Here is a 15427-nt window from a genome sequence, read left to right as displayed (position 1 = left end):
CAGATGTTCTAAAACTACGCTTCCACTATAATCAATGAAACTGGCGACACCGGGCACTGGAGCTGCGCGTAGTGGTACGTATGCTCCGCACCGCTCTACAAGCATAAAAATAGGATCTATTTAAATATTTTACGTGGCCCTTTTACACAGAAATGGATCTGAATTAATTAATTTCTTTTAATCTAAAACTACCGATATACAGGAAATGACTTAATGACTGCCAGTGAGCGTATTGGCAGTTTCATTTTGAGAGATTCTGTTTTTATTTCTTGTTGGTGCAGTAGATTGATGTTTCACAGTGATGTGGCGGCTCCAAAAAAACTGAAGAAACAACAACAACAAAGCAAAAACTGTCCGTCTCACCTGTGACTCACACAATCCTACCCCATGTGTGTGCTGCAGGTGTAGCCGGTTAAAAGATACATTCAGCGGCACATACGCTCCGCGAATGGTCCGCATACGTTACGCGTTCAGGTAATTATTAAAGTCATTCTTAAAACCAAGTTTCCAAACCACTTTGCTTTGCGTCTACATGCCCGGTCTACACGGAGCTGTGTGCATGGCCAGTGGGAAGAGTAAAAACAGTCATCAATCAAAAACACGTATCATTTTACTGTGAACACAAACCTGACTAGTGTGTCACAGCCGGACTTTTTCAGCACGCTCCATGGACATGCCTTCAATGGCAGACAAGGGCTTCACTTCACCACCAGGGTGGGATTATTCACCAAGCAAAACATACCTGGCAGGAATATGTAGGGTGATGGCTACGGTTGCTATAAGCCAGTGTGGCCCACGACTACAGTGGTAACCTGTTAGTCTTCAAATTGGACCCCTCTTTCTCTAAACAAAAGCAGAAAAATGCTCTTTCAAAAATCAATCATTTTATTGCAGGCTGCTATTTACGTCACAAAAAGTAGACAAATCTCAGCATGGCATCTGTTTGCTGTGGTAACGACACGCTCCTTAAAAGGCAAAAAATTGTGTGTGACAATGTATTGCATATTAGCATTCAATATGTGTGCTTAGCTTAGGTCAACGGAAGCAGCCGGGTTTGTGGGAAATGAGTGCATCAATACAAGGAATCAAATGATGACGTAATCTGACAGTAAGTGTTCAGAAAGTGACTAAAATACCCAAGAAATACACACACAGGGAATGTAATGTACCCATGTTTTGCCCTTTTATCTATTTTGTCACTCAAATTCCCACTTAAACACACTTGACTCATTGTCTCTCTGTCAACACACACACACACACACACACACACACACACACACACACACACAGTTTCAGTGACATTGTTAGGACTGCAGAGCACAGTGGAAGCATTGTTACTCTAAATTAATTTATTATCTTGTTTGGATTTAACACTGTTAGCCAGCAGGAGAAAGTCAGAGATCTGTTTCCTTCTGATATTCTGCTGCCTCTAAATGTATGCATATACTGTAGGTAGGTGCGTGTGTGTGTGTGTGTACAGTATGTGTACATTCACCAGTGACCTGTTCTCTATCCAACGTGAACCAAGCATAAATATGTCTACTTTCTGTTTTTGCTCTATTCCTTGCTGTTTCCATCACCTGACAGAAATAAGCAGACCTAATGAGCTATTTCAAAATAAAAGCCTCCCCCAATCAAAATGGAAACCTTCTTAAAAGTGGGAGTGTGCATTTTGGCGAACGTTCCTTCTTTCATCTAAACATGAAAGGAAAGAAACGGGGGTTTTACACTTCAGGGACGTAGCAGACATATTTCACAGATCTTTCAGGCATTTCCAAAGCCACATTTGATTTGTCTTCCAGTGGAGCATTTGTTGGGTCGATCATGCTAAGACCACAAATGTATTTCTGTCTATATTAAGGGTGTAATTTCTTCTCCATTCTCCACACAGGTCTGAGTAAGATGTCCAGCGTGTGCATCCCTGTTAGGACTCTTCATCACCAAGCGTACTGTTTGTTTAGGACAGCACCGTGGCCATTTGACTTATTTAAAGATGTTTACATTTGATTAATAGAAGTCTTGGCCCTCTAATTTAATCTTCTTCAAAACATATTCCATATAAATCAGGCAGAGAAACATTAATGTGTCCATGAGGACTCTTTTTTTATTTTTTTAAGTTAGTTTTTCTAATAGGAAGCACTAATACCTTCATGGAAATGCTTGGATGGAAGCATATTCTCTATTTTTTAAATCTTCTTAATCACATTTCCAGGAGTTCTGTTTGATTTCTCTGTGATTTCTCTTGTGCTAATGCTGGAGTGTACATAATTTCATTAAATAAAGTTGAGTATTTATAGAGAGAAACACTAACTCTCTGAGCTAACAAGCTTGTTAACAGTCAGTTATCTGTCGGGAATTCCTTAACCAAATGAGCATGGATTTGCTTTCTCAGCCTGTGCTCTGAGTGTATGTTCGGAAAATTAGGCAGACTTGACTGACTAATACACACATGCAATATGAGATCAGTTTATTTGATGCATGTCAAGTATGAACACATAGACAATAAAGCCTACTATTCATGTTTTTCGTAAAATTGATAGCCTGCCTTGTAAGCCCATTTGAGCTAGACATCTGTTGATGCAAGATACTACATTGATATCAGGATACAGACCTCCCCCATCTGAATAGATGTTTGTTGTTGGACATCATTTAGTCCATCTAAATGTCAATATATTTCAGCACTATTTAGTATTACACATTTTCCAGTGTAACATTAATTGTGGTCAATTTGAGAATTTATCAGCTGTCAGGTAATGCCTACCATACACTGGAAGACTTTGAACAGACAACAATCTTAAAGACTGTCGTCATATGTAAAGGGATCTTGCAGGGTCACACATTGCAACACTACAACTAGATTCGTTTTAAAAAATGTAACCAAGCTAGCTAGCTACCGCTAGCATTAGCTGGTTACTTGAGGGAAAGTTTCCCGATTTTCTGTTGTGCCGTACCGGCAGATGAATGTCTCCAGTACCCAGAGGTCTGTGTTTATCTTTCCCTCGTTAGCGTTTAGCTTTGCGTGGCGCCATAGCAACCATAAACAACACTGGCTCTAGCCATTTGCTGCTTCCTGTTCGGTCTGGAGGGAGCGCACCCATTGGTTGTTGACAATGTTCACATACTTTAACTTCACTACCAAGACTATTAATAATATCAAACACGTTTGATTTTGTCGGAACGTCAAGACGGGAAAAAGACTGACTCTGACTGAGTTTTATGACCACCTTACACCAAACGATTGACGACGGGAGTGCACTCAACTCTAGCAAGACTCTCATGATTTCCTTCTGACATTGGGAATCGCTTAAAAAGTCGTTTTGGTGTAAAGTCGGCATAAGAGTTATCTGAAAATCTGCAGGGAAGTCTAGTCGCGATTGCAGCTGTGCCAGCAGTACAAGGAGCCAAAATCAAAGTGTATCTTTGTAAATTGACTATCACAAAAAAGAAAAAGAAATCATCTCTGAAATTACAATTAGGTGTGAGGTCTCCTGTGGGTTTAATCGTGGGATTAGGGCAAAGATTAGGTGAATAAACAACTGCCGTTATCTGAAAGAGCCTGCTAACCGTCCTTTAGCAAACCAATTAGCTCGGTCGCAAACAGGAAAATATCATAATCATATTAATATGAATGTCCCAACCGGCACCGGCAGATGTCCGCCCACCAAGAGCCTGGGTCTGTCCGAGGTTTCTGCCTAAAAGGAAGTTTTTCCTCACCACTGTTGCACCAAATGCTTGCTCTTGGGGGAATTGTTGGAATTGTTAGGTCTTGGTAAATTATAGAGTGTGGTCTAGACCTACTCTATCTGTAAAGTGTCTTGAGTTAAAGCTATAGTGCGTCACTACACTATCGCCCCCATGAGGAATTCTAAGTAATGACAACAAAACTGTTGGCGCGTCCACATGATACAAGCCTTCCATGATCGCCCACCGCCCCAGTTGCTAGTAGCCAAGGAGGACACGGAGGATTTAAAAACCATGATGGAATCTTCAGAATTATCTTCACTCGAGTTTCTGCGTACGATAGTCGCCGGACGACACAATCTTCTGAACATAGCCATACTGAGAAATACAGAGAGAGTTGTGTGGAGCTGATAGTCTTAATTAGCTTTGTAGCAACTCATTTGGCAATGGCTTGAATATAACGGATGTTCATTAATATCAAAACGTTACCCACTAAAGCTTTAACTCTTGTTATGATTTGATACTATGAATACAATTTTACTGAAATTGAATTGAATCATAACTGTCTGCAACCCATTCCTCTTTTTCGTAGCAGTATCTTCTAATTAAAAGTGGATGGTGCAACCCACAGCCAATATGCTGCAATAGTGTCTTTGCTCTCAGTTCCCTTAAATGACAGCTTGCTATTAGTGTACATTCAAAATAGTAAATTTGTGTCCAAGTTCACCAGAATTGAAGAAAATCACACAGATGTTTTTTGTCCCTGTGCGCAAATTGATTGCAGTGATACCACTGAAATGAAGTTGTTTCGCCTCAAAATGTCACCATTTTAAATGCTTTGAATGTATTCTTTCTCCAGAAGCATCACTCCCTTTAATTCATGGTGTTGCCTGTACTTCTCTCCACTTTGTTACGTTAGTTTTCTTTAGACAAATTCCTCTCTTAACTTTTAACTTATTTTTTTCTCTCCTTTCTTTCCTCCTTTCTCTCTCACGCTGTGATTTATAAAAGGCTCCATTGTAAATGTTTGTTGACATTTCAATTGTAAAACCGAATGTCCACTCAAGCTAAAACCTGGCTTTCAAGAGGCTTCCAACAGTGTGTGCGTGCGTGTGTGTGTGTGTGTGTGTGTGTGTGTGTGTGTGTGTGTGTGCGTGTGTGTGTGTGTCTGTGTTCAAGTGTATTTACACGTGTGTAATTGAATGTGTGCATGTATTTGTGTGTGTTTCCCGTGTGTGTTTTTCAGGGTAGTTAGGATAATTGGGAATGGGCTCAGAATGCCAGTCTAGGAAAATAGCCGGGAACATCTCGGCTCCTGTGTGTGTGTGTGTGTGTGTGTGTGTGTGTGTGTGTGTGTGTGCGCGTGTGCATATGTCGGTTTTCCGGAGAAGGAGCTGGAAGCTGTCAGGTGGAGGGGATCAAATATCAGAATGCTGATTGGAGGTTGGTGTGTGTGTGTGTGTGTGTGTGTGACTGAGCGAGTGTGGAGACGAAGGATAATTAGCTTAATGGTCAAATGGCTCAGCTAAATCCTGTTAGTATCCCCGTGAAAATAGCACACAAACACACACTGATACAAGCTTGGATAGGGTTGACTTTCTAAATAACAGCAGCGTACTGTTTCCATTGAGAAAAAAACACAATGAGAAAGAGGCCTGTGGCATCAACATTCCCAATGGACATTCAGCTCTCATCATCATCCATCCTCCTATTGATTGTGTTTCTCGTGTTAGCCAGTTCTTCATTCTCATGTTTCCCCACATCCTCGATTTGTTAAGAGATAAATATGTGTGTGACTGCAGTGTATGAGCTCATCAGTTCCTCATCAGTTTTTGCCAAATCAAATGTGAAAAAGAAATTCACGTCGCACCCTGACGAAGGTGACAGTTCTCCAAAAAACAAAAGAATACATTGAAGGATTGAAATTGCCGACCTGAACTTTTTTTTAGTTTTTTAGTTCATTTCATATCTGGATAAAGATATATATCACAATATAGCATGTGAAATAAGCACATTGTAAAGCATAAATGTATAAACATAACATGCAAGGATCAGAACAAAAAGCGGCGTCCAAATAATGACGTAAATATTGCCATAAGGCAGTTCGGCCGCTGGTTTTTCAACATCACGATAAAAACCATGTGAAAAATATCAACGATAGACATTTCTGACGCCTGGATGTTCATTGACAAGGTGATCTCTTCATCAATTTGGTTGTCTGGTTTGTAATGACCATCGTCTTTGTATGATTTCCTCTTAATTTAGAAATGTTTGATAAACTGAAGCTACACACTGCGAGTACCCTGGCTGGCCATGTATCTGTTTATCTGTTTATAGTGCGTGGCACTATCTTTGTGGGGACCCGTCATTGACATAATGCATTCCCTAGCCCCTTACCCTAACCTTAACCATCACAACTAAATGCCTAACCTTAACCCTTACCCTCACCCTAACCATAACCTAATTCTAACCCTAATCCTAAAACCAAGTCTTAACCCTCAAACAGCACTTTAAAGTTGTGGGGTCCAGCATTTTGGCCCCACAAGTATACTGTATTCCCGGTTGTTGGACCCCACAAATATAGTTAAACAAGAAAACACACACACACACACACACACATTCACACAGACATGAACCCCTCCCTTCTCTCTCATCTTGTAATAATTAGTGTAAATTGGAAACGTGCATCGTCAGGGTTTGTTCAAGCTCCCAGCTTCCAACTTTCAGGTCATACCCTCGTTGACACTTTCGTCCTCTCCGTCTCTGTCATTCTATTCACCTGTCATTTCATTAACTTTCATTTCCAGTGGGTATTTATTGACGTGAAGTACAACAGTACCCAGAGCACATTCTGCTCCGGTCTACAAATTGTAACCAGATTCAGCTAGAAGCCATGACAGTGTCACACACAGTGATCACCGAAAACAACCCGACTGGGACCAACTGTAAAAGTGTCAGTTACAGGTGATTTCATTGGTGCTCAGCTGATTCAGACATTTTACAGACCTAAAAACGTGGAATTGCCATTTTAAATTCCTCAAAAGCCGTATTTGGAATAGATTAGTATTACCTGGTGATCTCTAGTCATTTGTAATATTTACAGAGGTTGTCTGTGATCTTAATCCCGTGCGAATCGGCCATGTCTGTAATATGTCAAGTAAAATTTCCCCCGCAAATGACCTACCACATTTCACCAAACACCGAGGTCCTGTGATAATATTTGTCCCGTGCAAATCGACGTGTCTGTTATTTGGCAGCGTCGTATATCATTTATTTTTTTAAGGTTTATGTTTCCTGTGCGCCTTTTTCATCCCTCTCACGAAGACGGATATGGGATCACAAGGGGCTGTGGACTCAGCCTTTCATGGAAAACCTAGTCTGGGCCACTATCAACCGGAGACCTCTGTCCCTGAGTCGACGCACTCCCTGCGGCTTTGTCCGAGGGCAGATGGTGATGCTGTGTGGGTGCCGCCGCGGCGGGGAAGATAGGGGATGCGTCTCTATAACCTCTACCGGGCCTGGCCCAAAAAGATATGGAACCCCGACCCATGTGCGGTAGGGCGGGGCGGCCTCGTCCTGGGAGTCTTCCGCGCGCCTCCAGGTGCCCAACTCTTGTGGGACAGATAAGTCAGTAAATTCAAGTAAAAGCAGGCTTCGCTTATCGCGTGCGAATGCGCCACACGAAACTCAGATGTGGAACTCAGAATTTCTAAATCACATGAGGTCCCCAGATGATACTTATCCTGTGCAAATAGGAGCTAAAGTCTGCATAATTACTCCTACAGCTTTTTTCCACTTGATTTCTCTTATCTTCAAGTCACTTTGAAAATGTTTTTGTGTGCGTCATGCGATGCTTGAATCTTCTTGAAGTGTCCTCAGACTTGGCCACAGTTGTTGCCTCCCAGCCTCTGCTGTTTGCACATCCAGGTCTCCCTGGATACGGTATCATAGTTACAGTGTCGTTGCACGACACTACTGTTACTGTTAATGTTAATACTGATAATCTATGACATGACAGTGAGACACTGGTTCTTCCTCTATGTCTAGTTTGTGGAAAAAGAAGGGAAGTTCCAAAACAAAAGTGATAGTATGTATTTTGGGCTTACACAACATCAATGGAAACGTCACCTCACATTGGCTACACCCATGGCAACTGGTTAGAGCATCGCCACGTTAAGTCACATCCCTCACATAGACGCAAAAACGGTTCAAAGGAAACTGGATCTGGTCGGCAACAAGTTGACGCCTGTTAATAGCGCCTGGTCTGAAGGCACCTTAAGAGTGACGGATCACGCTGGCGTTTTTCTCTCTGGAGCACTGGAGCTCACCTCTGGACACATTTGGTCCAAAACTCAGTTTAGTCAACACCTGGAGCTGGTTTGACAAAGATAGAACATGGCTGAGACACACAGACTTCGGAGAGGCTAGATAGATTCAGTTCATCAACATCACAATTGGGTGGATAGAAACTCAGCTCTTTCTGTCTCTCTCTCTGGGCCAGACGTACGTACATTTGCGAATGTAGTGTTATCAGCACCATGGCCAACCCGCGGAAAGCACACGCAGTGACTATTGTGACCACTATACCGTAAATTGCGCGCATTTTTCTATCATGGATCAGCCACCAAGTCAGTCAAAACAGCGAAAACAAAGATTTAGCGATAACAAAGTTGATATGCTTGTTCATGAGGTAACAGCTTGATGCGTGTTATTTCGGCATTAGTGGTGGGGAAATGTATGTATTGACTAGTGCGCTGTAGCAAAGCGTTAAGTACTTGTGCTATGATACGGCTGAGTGCAGACTGCGATATTCCCACTGCTGATGCTATGACTGTTTGAAATGATCCTGATGCCAATATTTGTAATGTAGCTAATGGAGTTTAACAACTAATGGAATGGAAACGCTGAGTCGGAGATTCAATGTCATCTTTGATTTCTTCCAGTAATTGTAATATTGCATTGTCGCTTAATCTGTAACTCTTAATGATTTTGTGTTCACTCAACTGAAAAAGTGTGATCCTAGCCTGTGTCTTCGTCTTGCTCGGATTACTGCTGCCATTTCACCAGGAGGCATATGCGAGGAAACGCGCTTGCGGCTGGTTTACACCTGCTTTTAAGAGGCGCAGAATTTTCACCGCAAAATAGAGGCGCGCTTTCACGGGCGGTTTTTGTACATACATTTTTTTGAATACATAAATAGGTGCACTTTACGCTTCCCCTAGCATCTCTTTATCGGAAACTCCCACTTTCCCTTTCACCCTCCCATGAATGCATATGCATGACACGGAAAAGCGCAATTTGCCATTTTCAGTCCCCGCGACAGGCAGTCTGCGCTTTTGCCTCAGTGCGGCCTGTTTGTACGTACCTCGCCACGCTTTTACGCGCACGTTGCGAAAAGCGTTAGTACATCTGGCCCTCTGTCTTTGCTTCTCATTCCATTTTTGATTGCATCTTTGATTATTGTGGAAATGTTTGAGCGGTCACACACACACACACACACACACACACACACACACACACACACACAAATGCACACGCACGCTAGTCTCTGGGGAAGGGACCAGAATCTTGTTTGTCTCTGAGCAGGGACGGGGAACATGCATTGTTTTCAACCCAGGCGCTCCCCGCAAATATCTCCCTCTCAGAGCTCAATGGGAGGGAGAGGATGTATTTTAGGGGCGGTATGTGTGTTGGGATGGGGTTAGGAGGGGGAAGGGGGTGGTGGTGGTGGTAGTGGTGGTTTTGGTCACGTCGGTGTGTTTGCCAACGGCACAAAAGCAAAGCACAGCTGGGACTGGGATCCCTGTTTGGCTCATTACGGTTGCTCTTTCTTTTCACTTTCTCTCTTCTGTTTTTCCTTACTTTCTTTCAGAGCTGCTCCTGTCTCTTTCTATCGTTTTTTGCACTGTGTGTGCTTGTGTGCGTGCGTGCGAGTGTTTGTGTCCGTGTGTGTTTTGCGTGTATCTGTGTATCAGCATGTGCTACTGTAAATCTCCATGTATTTAGGTATGTGTGTGTGTGTGTGTGTGTGTGTGTGTGTGTGTGTGCGCGCCAGCTTTCCAGCATCTTAAGCCCCCTCCAGTTTCTCGTGGCATCAGATGAACTTCAGCAGAGGTCTGGGACACAAACCAACATCCCAGTTGCTACAATACAGACAATCATACCCGCTCTTCTCCCCAGCCAATAATATGACAATAAATAATATTTTAGCCCATCATTTTCTTCTCCAACAATACATGCTTACAGTTCTTCTGATTCTGATTTGGTGACAGTATGAATAATAATCCATGAGATTTGAAAGGTTGGCAGAGATTTACTGGAACTCAGTTGTTACGTGGCATTTTGAAAGGAATACTGGGTAGCATCTGGATACAGTCTTTAATTTTTCCCTTTGTATTTCCTATTTTGTGTCCTATATGTCTTAGTTTTTGACTTTACTTTATAATACTAAATACTGATGCTGCAATTCAGAGCAATTGCAATTGAGAGGGTCCTGTCTGGAGATGTTTCTAAGTGAACCTAAAGGGATGCTTAGTACAAAAAATTAGGGAATGAAGCTTTTCTGCTGAGACTTCTTCAAGGACATACGGAATCATCTGCACCAGTACACATTGTTTACAGGAAATAGCCACAGCCTCACAGTCTGACGTTAACAGAAGCTCATACTCTCTCCCACTTTCGTGGCTTTTATATGTTACCAAACTATCTGCCAGCGATTGAAAAAGAAGGATTACAACCTAAAATTGTGTCACAAATCCCCTCAAGCACTGAGAGGCAAAGTTTAGCTTGCTTTAAACAGTAGTTGTGGGCGGATTAATCCAAATATCGATAATATCGATACTAACGTTGGTATTGATATTGATCAATACTTTAGTTTCAGTTTCTCTACAGTATGCACCGCTGCAGTTTCATCAAAGAGGAAACCTGGCTGTCTGTGTGAGTGCCGCTGCTTTAAAGTGGTCAAGTCCTGTCACATTGGGAGCAGGCACACTTTGCTCCTCCTCCCCCCTCTTGTGATTTGATGTTGTACCGTCACGTGACTCAGCGGCGCTGGGCAAACAGGCAAGCAAGCAAGCAGCCAGGTTCGGCAGCGACCAGCAGCACACTCAGGATAGAGACGGAGCAGAAGAATGGCAGAGAGGAAGAGGAGCGCTGTGTGGCTATATTTTCCAAGGGGGTAAGCGAGCATCCGGAAAGCTTACCTCCTATGGGGAGATTCTGAGGCTAACAAGCCATCACCTTCCGTTAGCATTCCATTGACTCCCATTTATTTTGGCGTCACTTTGACAGCAAATCACTTTACATCTGAAGCGTTTAAAGATTCTATTTGTCCGTTGTTTATTTCTAAAGAAACACGATAATGTATAAAAGGCTCCATTACCTTGTATCTCACGTTATGGCCCCGTACCAGCCATTTTGGAAAAATAGGCTCACGATTTTGTGTCATCACCATGTGACTTTCTGTCGCACGGTAGATAAATTACCGTATAGTCAGGAGAAGCTCGCAGGCAATCGGGGGGGACGGGGGGACGGACGTGGAGGCATACAGTCAAGGGAGAAGCCCATAGAGAGTCCATGAAAGCATCGGAACAAACTGTTTCAGCAACGTTTTGATGGATTGGAAATACTTTGGTATGTGGCAAGTGAATTCATATGAAGTAACATTTATCCACGATCCACTTTATCCACAAGATTCGGAATGATTGAGATTTCTCTTGGCACAGCTACCAGAAGACTTACAAATTTCAGACAGGTTGCTCACGTCACATCTACGTCGTCAAGCTCAGTTTGCGGCTGCGCAGTAACACTCAGCCATCACCGGAAAAGTGCTTCTAATTGACTGGGGCTTGCTGCAGGCATTGCTTGCACGCTTACTGCTGACACCGCAGAGACCTGAAAGGTGCACCAATGCCTGTTACTTTATAACCCTAAAAACTCAATGTTTTATATATGTAGTCTTCCAAAGGTAAGAATGGTATGCGCTGCCTTTGTTAAGGTTGATAGTTGACCATCTTGGTTCGGACAATGGAGACTCGGTATTGTTGTTTTATACTCCTCATTAAGTATAGGCACAATGTGATTGGTTGATGCCTTTCTTCGCGATGCAAAAGCTCAAAAATATCAACCTTGTTGCTTTTTCGCCGCGTAATTTTCACATTCTGTATGAAAGCCTGATGATAAAAACAAAAAAATATATATTCGAAAGAAACGCCAAGACAAAAACGCCCCCGGTGTGTTAAGACCTTTAAACAAACAAGTATAACGGTGCTGGTAGGCAGATTTCATTACCTTTTGACAGGCTAGCTGATTACCCCTGTTTCCAGTCTCTATCCTAAGCTAAGCTAACCAGCTGCTGACTGTAGCTTCATATTTAGCGTACAGATATTATGAAAGTGGTATTGATCTTCTCATCTAAAACTATTCCTTCAAATTGGAACTGGTTTTCTTTCTGATAGACTGTCAAACTCAACAGAAAACAATCCCTCCACTAATGGCAGTGCAACATTAGCTAAGTACTTCCTCCTCATTACTGAGGCTACGATTCAAAGTGTCTCTCCATTCAGTTTGTGTTGGCACAGACTCTACCAGCAGCACAGACACAGTGAAATGAAATATGAACATGTAGCTCAACGACAAGCTTTCAGCACTTGGCAGCATTTAGGTTATGACTGCTTGAAATCTACGATGATGAGAAACGCCATGCAGCTTTGTGCATCAAAGAGCCCAAAGTGAATTATAAAATGTACTTGGCTTCTGTTAATTTAACTGGGCGGCCCGCCTGGATATTAGCACGCCGGTTTTGTAAATTAACTCTTTAAATTGTCAGCACATGACAAACTCACATTCCTAAGGCTGGTATTTGATTGTTATACTAGGGTGGCAAGATTTCCCGGAACTACAACCGGGACACTTTGCGCATGACCGTAGTGCTCGTGCACGCACACGCTTTTTAACGTGAACGTGTACCAGCCCAGGTCAGACATAGACACAGACAGATTAGACACAATTTTGCCAACAGCACACGTAGGCCTACTGCTCACAACATAATGGGGTATCTCAGTTAATATTTATGAATTTTCTTGGTATGTAGCTTCCATATCTAAGAAATATTAAAAGACATTGAGTGAGTTTCGTGTGGGACCAACCAGAATTAAAGCATTCTTTTGGAAAATGCACCCACTGAACTTATGAAAAACTTTGTGAAAAGGTATTTCTCATTGCATTGCACTAAATGAATTATTTGGAACTGCTGCCACAGGCTTGAACTAAAGTTATGGTATGACTTGGTAAGGTAAGGGTACATGAATTATGAATTCATGCATGAATTAATTCATGATTTCTGCATTACTTCATTCCTTTATATCTTATGAATCATCAGGAATTGACATGAGTTCATAGCCTCTCATTCATGACCTCATGCATGAACAACACATCAACTAAAGCATTAGATAAGGTGGCTACGTCATTATGCACAAGTTGTATGATAATAATGAACTCTTCGAATGTTTTGTGTGTAACAATATTAATTTGTAAAGTAACTAAAGCTTACATGTAAATGCAGTGGAGTAGAAGTAGAAAGTGGAGTGAAAACAAAGTACAAGTGCTTATAAGTACAGTACTCAAGAAAAACTTGAAAGGTCCAATTTGTAATACATTTATTGTATTTAATCAAGAAATGTCCACAATATTTCAACAGAACAGATATTAAGGAAACATGCTAAGTTGAAATACTATATTTTCTGACAACAATGCCAAAGCCAGTGTTCTCTATATTTAAATATAAATTTCCATATTTTGTGTTGCCTATTTTGACACCCGGGTTGCCGGACATGAAACGCAAACACGCAAAAACAAGGTGCTGGCTGCAGCGGTGGTAGCAGCAACCAAACAAACTGGATTAATAGATATAGATTCATTCTACCCGACCTTAAAAAACTCTGCATCTTTTATAAACAGTTGCATAACCAGAGAAGAGGTAAAACATAAATATAAATAAATATTGGAGATTCATATAAAATGTGGAGATAGCTTAGAGCCCAAAAGGATGCCGAGTTGGCCCATTTCCTCCTAACTTAACGGTTAAGCTTCATTCATATCACGGCTAATGCATTATCAGTCATTTCAACAATTCATGTGCTCGCAAAAATTATATAGAGTAGCCTACTCAAGTTAGTTACTATATATAATATAGCCTAACCATTAAAACGAGACAGATAAGAAATATACATTGTAACGCTGGCTGAACAGATTATGCAGACACAGACCACTACGATTGACTGACACACACACACACACATTGTTAAAATCATACGCTGGATGCTTTATTAGTCTTTCTACATGGGTTTAGTTAATGATCGGGCTATAATAAGACCACGTCGGCTATGTAATCGCTGACAACCAGGACAATTTCATAGTGGTTGGTGTAAACCGGGACATTTTAGCATCCTGACAGGCTTTTGTCAGGACTCGGGCCACGCAAATGAAGATTGGGACTGTCCCGGTTGTTGGTGGAGGGAGTATTTTCTCTTCTTCTGTCTCACTTACACAGTTTGTTGGCAGTTTGTTAGTTAGTTTGACCGTCAACCACCGTGTCAACAGTCAGTCCCCACTCCTTTTGTCCAGTATTTCCTACAAAAAGAGACATTGTGATGTGAAATTATGTTTCTGATATAAAGACAGGAAGCATCCTCTTGCTCGATTTTTTTTGTCTGCGACTATGTACAATTGCTGTGTTCAGATCTGCCCAAACAAATCGTACCAAGGGGGAATCCAGATAGTGTTAATTTCGTCAGACGAGACTAAACACGTTCGTCAACAACCTTTTTTTCCATGACTAAGACGAGACGATGACTAGACTGCATCAATGTCCAAAAACGCTGACTAAGACTAAATTAACGTGCATTATTGTTGACGAAAAAAGACGAGACAAAAATGTTGCATAAAATAAAAACTAAGATAAAAATCTCTCTTCATTTTCGTCTACAATCGTCTCTACTTTTTCATCATGAGATAGAATATTCAGGCATGTTACGGGCATCCGAAGCATCGCTGCATGTGACGTAATTAAAGGACAATTCCGGCGCAAAATGAAACCTAGGGGTTAATGACAGGTGTGTACCCACTCTGTCGTGCTCTGGGACATGTTTTCATGCTAATTGATTGTGTTTGTAGCTTGAACAAAGCTAGCGCGGACCGCTGGTTAGCTTACAACGCTAGTATTCGGGGCACAGGGAAAGTAAAAACTAATCGCTATTTATACCACTAAAAAGGCTCAAAATATCACCAAACTTCAACGGTAACATAGTGAGGGTCCCTACATGTTAACCGAAGCATTGAGAACTTTGTAAGTGTACCGACAGTTTATTGAACGAAGAGCTGCGGGAGCTCCGTGAAAGGGCTACGAGAGAGAGAGCTATGCCGCAACAGAGCCTCGTACTTCGGGAAACCAGTCATGACTTACATCTGGCGATGCCAACTAAAATCAAAAGCAATGTGCACAATATATATGAAATAATCGCACCGATGTAAAACATAACTTGTCTAGTTTACTTACTCAGTGGATAACTGTCCATCTTGTCCCTCTGGTCTGGGTCGCCTTCTCCAATTTATTTTCAGGACATGGAAAAAAGTTTCCCCATTCATCAGAGAGGGGGAATCTTCAGACTGTACAAAACACTGCGTTGTTTGGGTGTTGCGACGCAACAGGTCCCACTCCGTGCAACACAGACACTCCTCTTCGATTTGT

The sequence above is a fragment of the Sander vitreus genome, chromosome 19, assembly GCF_031162955.1.
Source record: "Sander vitreus isolate 19-12246 chromosome 19, sanVit1, whole genome shotgun sequence".
Classification (NCBI taxonomy): domain Eukaryota; kingdom Metazoa; phylum Chordata; class Actinopteri; order Perciformes; family Percidae; genus Sander; species Sander vitreus.
This window is presented reverse-complemented; position numbering follows the sequence as displayed.